Here is a 7,575-nt window from a genome sequence, read left to right as displayed (position 1 = left end):
AAAATTTTTCGAAAACGTTGCGTGATAGAGCAATTCTACTTGCAGATTCGGTTTTAGGATGACAAAGTGTATAAGAATCACCCAACAGGTATTGCAAAACTCGAAAAAAGTTTAATTTTGTTGGACAGTGTTATTATTTATGGATTCGGCAAAGTCTAACCAAGTTTTGTTTTTTTTTAAGTTCTTTTATTTCCCTTTCCTCTTTTTTAATTCCTCCCAGTTATTTAAGATTGGGTATTTATAAAACTTCCCAGTAAGCAAAATGCTTTGAATCTGCCACTAAAATTTGACTCGGAAGTGCCATCCATCTGTATCCGCATTACCATCTGTATATCCAGTGGAAAGTCTGCCACGGCATATTCGTGCCAAACTTTCGCTTCGATCAGCCTTCGTCATAGAGGGTAGGTCCGTCGCAATAAGAACGGGGTAACCTTGTTCTGAAAGTAAATATCGGGAAAAATCGGAATAAACGACGAGAGGGAAAATTGAGTTTACAAACGTATTTATTTTAATCTTAATTTATTTTTATTTTACATATATTTGTATTATATTATTTATTTGTTTCATATTTATAATCTTAAGAAAGAAAACGAATAGACAATAGAATTTTAAAAAATGAACTGTACAAGTTACATAAAGGAAATAAAAATGATATAAAATTCAATTATCATAACAAAACTGTTATAAAATAAAAAATAAATATTCAAATCTTAAAATAATGGAAATAAAACCCTCGAATGGAAAATAAGGTATGGGGACGCTTAAGAAGAGTTTAATTAATTTATAATACATAATATAGGTCATTAGGCATGGGCAGCACGGACAGCACACCACTCTTTTAGTTTCTCCTTCCTACAAACAAAAAGGGCCTTACATTAGGACACAATATATGTTCTGTTCTCATTGTACAATAGATATATTTCGAAGAAAAATTTTTTTAAATTCTAGAATAATGTATATACTCACTTTCAATTCATTAATCAACTCAAAATAATACTGTTTTGACATTTGTTCCAAATTACTTACGGTGGTAAACCTGGTAGTGAAGCATTCTTGGAAAAATAGGTATCTGAAATAATTAAAAATATTTGTGAGTACTATATAAAGTTTAGAGTACTAAAATAATACTATACAATACGGCATGGAAGATATTATTGATTATAACATAAAGTTATTTGTTTTCCATGCGTATCTATATATAATAACAATACAATTTATCATAACACGAGAAATATGTAATGTACGATGTGCAACTTGGAATAAATTATACTGTTTCAAAATGAACCAGCACAGCGATAACCTACTGGGACATTCCCAATATGTTACCGTCTTCTTCATCCATCGACGATTCGCTGGTGCATCAGCAATAAAACACCTTAATACGACTGGAATTTTTTTCTCGTGGTACGTAATGCCTCCATTTGACATTATCAAGTTTATGTCAGAGACAAATTTTTAAAGATAATTATTATCAGGACCTTGAATAAGTTCTCGCTGTTTCTTTTACAAAATAAAAGCTTTATTTAAATTATAAGGAACAAAAACATTTCATTCAAAGTATTGCCCATCATTAGCGACCACTTTCTCCCATCTTTCTGGCAGTATATGAATTCCGCCTCGGAAAAACGACATGTCTTTTGAGGCTATCCAAGAATCGATCCATTTTTTAGCTTCTTCATGAGAATGAAAGCGCTGGTCAGCTAGGCCATGTGCCATCGAACGGAATAGGTGAAAATCAGAAGGGGCTATGTCAGGTGAATACGGCGGGTGGGGTAGAACTTCCCATTGAAGCGTTTCCAGGTAGGTTTTCACTGGTTTTGCAACACGAGACCGAGCGTTGTCATGTAGCAAAATCACTTTGTCGTGTCTCTGCTCGTATAGCGGCCGTTTTTCTTTTAAGGCTCGACTTAAACGCATCGATTGAAGTCGATAGCGCTTCCCCGTGATAGTCTCATTCGGTTTGAGCAGCTCATAATAAATTACACCCTGCTGATCCCACCAAATACAGAGAAGAAGCTTCGAACCATGGATATTTGGTTTTGCAGACTATGTTGATGCATGGCCGGGCTTACCCCACGATTTTCTACGCTTTGGATTATCGTAGTGTATCCACTTTTCATCGCCAGTCACGATGCGGTGCAAAAAACATTTTCTTTTCTGCCGTTGAAGCAGTAGTTCACACGTGAGAAAACGCCGTTCGACGTCTCTCGGCTTCAATTCATACGGTACCCAATGTTCTTGCTTCTGGATCATTCCTAAAACTTTTAAACGTTCTGAAACAGTTGACTCATCTAATTGTAATGTTTTTCCAAGTTCTGCTAGCGTCTGACATCGGTCTTGATCGAGTAATTCCTCCAACTTTTCGTCTTCAAATTTTTTCGGTGCGCCAGAACGTTCTTTATCCTCAAGTTCAAAATCATTATTTTTGAAGCGTCGAAACCAGTCTCTGCATGTCGTATCCGACAAAGCATTGTCACCATAAGTCTCAACAAGAGTTCTATGTGCTTCAGCTGCAGATTTCTTTTCAATAAAGTAGTGCAATAAAATTCCCCGCAAATACACTTTATTTGGCACAAAAGTAGACATTTTCAGAACTAAGAAAAAATTGCTTTGTTTACACTAAAGTGAACTACCATACACTGAAATTTAAGGTTAGATACACTACTACCTTGCATGTGTGTTACCATTCGAAATTCCACGAACGGGGTACTGCTACTGCCATTTTTGAAGAAACAGCGAGAACTTATTCAAGGTCCTGATACAATCCTCGGTTTTTTGAGTGCCTTTATAAATCCCTACTACAATGGGTTTAATATTTAAGATGTTTACAATTCTGACTTAAATAGGCCAAATTTGAATTGTATTGGAACTATCTAAACTACATCCATCCACATGAAAATATAATTGCAACTCTCCAGGAATTACTGGAGAACATTGAGATAACTGTGTAACTATTTCCAACTCTACATCAAAATGAACATACTCTCCTGGTTCTACCACAGTGGTGACGACACTGGTACATGGTATACTAATGAGCGTTCTTATATCTTTCGGCAAACTAGAAAAACACGAATGGGTACGTAGAAGAGATAAGATGTTGTTCCCCTGAGTGTGCGTTAAATTATTGTCCACAAAGCAAGATGCTAAACCATCACGAAATGATACTTCTGAAACAGTACCAGCAGATTCACAAACCACATCATCGCATGAAAAGGTAGAAGACGAATCATGCGTGAATGAAGATGTGGTGGGAATATTAAGAAGACTTTCATTACTATTATTACTGACAGGCACGGATAAAGAAGACGTGCTGGGAATGTTCTGCAGATTATCAAGAGTAGGGGGACTTTGTAATTTATTGTCACGTTAAAACTTCCTCAAATTTGAGGTTATTTCGCGCCGAATATTTCGTTTCTGCCTAGCGCTTAATTTATTATACGGTTTTCGCGAAACCGACTTCTTCAAAACTCTACGATCCATGGGGGTAAAAGAAAACTGAATAAAGAATATACAAAATATATAATAATTTGTTACGTGTATTGGTAACAATACCACATGACAATACTTATCTGGCGTCTTCTCTGCTTCTATCCTTCCTTCCTTCGAATCCACTGCTCATCCAGTCTTCACCGCTTCAGAGTTAATTCACGAACTTAATAATTAGTAATTAACTAACAAAGGAATCACTAATCAAACAAGACGGAATCAGTGCGCGTGTCGAAACACCGACACCTTCGTCGTGAGAGCTGTTATTCCCAGTCTGGTGTCGCAAACTGCACTGCGCATGATCGCGTAACGCGCAACACCTAACATACGCGCATCATTAATTAAAAATTATACATATTATGGCTTTAAAAGAAATTAATGAATTAAAAATATTCCGTCATCCCTTTCCATATACTTCTTTCAATCTTCTTCGAATCCACTTCCTCTCGCACGCACACTCTTCGCGCTCTTTTCTCTCTCTCTCTCGCACACTCGTGCTCTCTCTGTCTCGCACGCACACTCTTCGCGCTCTTTTCTTTCTCTCTCGCACGCACACTCTTCACGCTCGTTCTCTCTCTCTCTTTCTCGCACGTACGCTCTTCGAATTACACAACACGGCGCTTTGTCTTTCACGACACATTGTGGTGTTTACACATCACTTTATCTTTATTACGCATTGAAACTTAAATAAAATACCTTTTCCCACCCTACACAGGAAGATTTACTTCAATTTTGACCGATATTTACTGTTAGAACAAGGTTACGTCCGTTCTTAATGCGACGGACCTGCCCTCTATATCGAAGGCACAGTTTGGCTCGAAAAGACCACATGATTCCGCATGGAATTTTACGTGGAGACTTCGCATGGATTGTGAAATCCATCTGTATCCGCATTCGACTAGGAATTTGGCGACAAATTTCAATGCCAAAATCATAGCACACGAGAACCAAATTCAGCTTCGAGCAGGGTTTGGTACAAAATACATAAGTCTTATGCTCGCAATGTATGCAGCACACATTCCACTTGATTTGGTCGAGTGGGCATTTGGCTAACTGGGTTGGTATTTACTGTCTCCTTATGGTATTTACTCTGTGTTTGATGTTATTTTTTATTAATAGGCAAACGCCTCCGCCTTGAAGGGATTCCTGTCTATCATTCCTGTATACATTATAACCTTTTATATTGATTCCATAGTGTTTGTTCGATAGCCAGGTTTCGGTGATGCATAGGATATCGAATTCCTCTGTTACGATTCTTACTTCATTGATCTTATTTTTTATGCTTCTTGCATTCCATAATCCTATTCTGATAAGATTGTCTGGTATATTTGTTATGAGTGTAGTTTATGTGTTGTCTCTGATTGTTTGTATTTGATCACTTTCCTCTTCCACCTTGAAATTGCTATAAAAGTTTTGTATTGTAGTAGTGAGGTGTTCCAATCTTCCTTCGTCATGATGCTTTATTCCATTGTTTTCCTTGTGTAAGTTATCCTTGACCTTTTTCCCACTCTTTTAAATTTCTTTGTCCCTGTCAATTTTTCTTTTTGTTTTTTCCGGAGTTGATGTCCCAGAGGCTTGGTTGAGCCCTCTGATATTTTATTCTTCACAGGTTTCGTGTTTCTTAGAGAGAGACAGACGTCTATTTTGTCTGATCTTCTCCTCCACTCTGTCTTCCAATTTTCGTTCTTGGATTAAATGAATTAACTGGTTTATAAGTTTCTCGTCCGTCTTTGTTTTCATGAAATCTGTTTCTGTATTATTTCTGACGTACCTTTTAGACTTGTTTATTATTATTTTATTCTTTTCGGTTGGTATCTCCTCATTGTAGTTTCATGAACTTTCGTGGAGTGGGTCCAGTCGGGAGTTTATGTCTGAGTCCATACTTTGGTGGTAATTTGAATTTCCAGTTAATCCTCCCAGTAATTCAAACCTGTTACTATAAGCATCCAAACGTTGATGTTTGTCAATTCTTCTTCTATTGTTAGGTTTATTAAAATTATCGTTATTATTATTATTGTAGGGGGCCGTTTGAAGTTGGTTATCTAAAGTTTGCTTCGAGGATATATCCGCCCAGGTATCTTTATTTTGTATTGATGTTTATTTGTTGTATTTGGAAACGTATAATTTGTCTGTTCTGTTATCCGGGTTTGTTATTCTATTTCTTCCAGAGTTGTCAGTCCCTGCTTCTATTGGGTCAGTAATTGGCTCCCAGAAATCCACTCTATTTTGTCTCTTGAGAGATGGAAATTTTGGATGAGAGTATCCGTTTACATTGTCGTCCTTATCCTCATAATTAAATTCATGTCGTTGGTAATTGTTATTAATTTCACTATTTCCTGTAATATGTGATGCATAGGAAGGATTGTTTGTGGCTCTTTCTCCAGCCATTTTGTAAGTTACATTCTTGTACGCCATTATTTTTTTAATCAGTCTTTCTTTTTGATATATACTGCACTCTCTAGACAATTGTAGCAACTGGGCTCTTTGTTGCAGGTACCATGGAAATCATCATTGCATACAAAGCATCTTCTTTTCATACTTTTACACTTGTTCTGTGTGTGCCCAAATCTCAAACATTTAAAGCACTGTTTGACTGACTCTACAAAAGGTACCACTTTGACCCATACGTGTCCATATCCTATTAATAATTTTGTGGGTAGCGAATCCCCGTAGAATTTTACCAGGATAGTCTTACTGTCCTCCCATACAGTTTCGTTTCCCTGACGTTTCCTTCTCTTCAGTCTTTCCATTTCGAATTGGCCTTGATTAGGGGACAATTGGTCCTTTAATTCCTCTATTGACTCTTGCCAGTCGGTAATAACACCTTTCCTATATTTAACTCTGAATGGTATTGAAGCGTACATGGTACTTTCTTCAGGAGAACCTTTGTTCAGTATTTTATTTGCATCAGTCTTATTTCTCGTTGACATTTTTGCTCTGGAGAACCCGACCATCTTATATGATTCAGGATTTACTCCTTCGCTCGTGATAAATCTATATATTTTAATCAGGTTAAATTTTTTCGATTTAGTTACGGCGTGATTTTTCAATGCAATAGAAACTATGTAGTTTCCACTGATCATATCAGCTTTCGTATAAGTCTAACTTGTCTTTGATATTGCTGTTGTGAGTATTACTAACTAGGTTTTTATCACTATTATTATACCTATTATTGCCTTGTGTATTAACTAGGGTATTAAGGAATTGCATATTATTCTTTGGGTTCTGGCTGTTTAGGGTATCGTTAGAAGAATTAATTTCCCTTTTTTCATTTGTTTCATCCTTTACAGGTCTATTCCCTTCATTGTAGTTTTCGTTTATCTTTAAACCCGCTTTGAGTTTATCAATTACTCTTCCAAAACTTGAGTTATTTTGCACATCTTCCATTTTCACTATAATACATTTCTGGTTAGTTTTTTGAGTACTAGATACCTGATCTAGTTCCATTGGTTCCAATGTATTTTTGGATATTTGATTGGATGGACCTTCCTGTGGGTCCATCTTTGTTAAACCCTCTCCTCCAATCATCGTGGCGGGACGGATTACCGACTAAATCCGGGTTAGATATAGAGGTTATATCCTTTACTGTATTGGATTGTCTATAATTCTTGACTCTTTTAGAGAGCTTATTTATTAATTAATTACCTTGCGAGAAATTCCTCTTTTTGGGATATTTTTATTTCAGTTCTACTTACTTTTACTCTAATATCACAGTAAAAAACTCTAAGCTCAAAACTTTCGTTCTTCACTTCCATACCGCCATTTTTCTTCCTCCGATAGAAGCGTTGTATTCGACACAGTAATGAGATATGGGCTGCATTTTCTAGCGCATGCACGCCCAAAACAGTAACGTATCTATATTATGAGGAAATGGTAAGTAGTGAGGCAGTGATATTGGCGGGGAAATACCGAAACAACTGTTCCGGGACGAGACGAGTGTCCTACGAAGCTATTGTTAATATTTTATTATACAATGGCAGTTAATATTGGAGACAGAGTTACAAAGAGGCGTAGAGTTCGTTATTTTCAAAATCAAATCATAATAATTTTTAAAAAACGCACAGGGTGATTAAGGTACCCTATTTTATC

General features: G+C 36.5%; 1 long non-coding RNA gene across 1 annotated transcript; it reads right to left on the bottom strand.

The window, feature by feature from the left end:
- Positions 1-628: 628 nt before the first annotated feature.
- On the bottom strand, positions 629-7,246 carry LOC143353945 (uncharacterized). The gene is made up of 3 exons (XR_013082235.1): positions 7,182-7,246; positions 1,027-1,069; positions 629-852 (listed from the first exon to the last, which is right to left on the bottom strand). It is a non-coding gene; the product is annotated as an uncharacterized LOC143353945 (long non-coding RNA).
- Positions 7,247-7,575: the final 329 nt, after the last annotated feature.

The sequence above is a fragment of the Halictus rubicundus genome, chromosome 5, assembly GCF_050948215.1.
Source record: "Halictus rubicundus isolate RS-2024b chromosome 5, iyHalRubi1_principal, whole genome shotgun sequence".
Taxonomy (NCBI): domain Eukaryota; kingdom Metazoa; phylum Arthropoda; class Insecta; order Hymenoptera; family Halictidae; genus Halictus; species Halictus rubicundus.
Note: the sequence above shows the minus strand (reverse complement) of the source record. Positions and strands in the feature narration are given on the sequence as shown.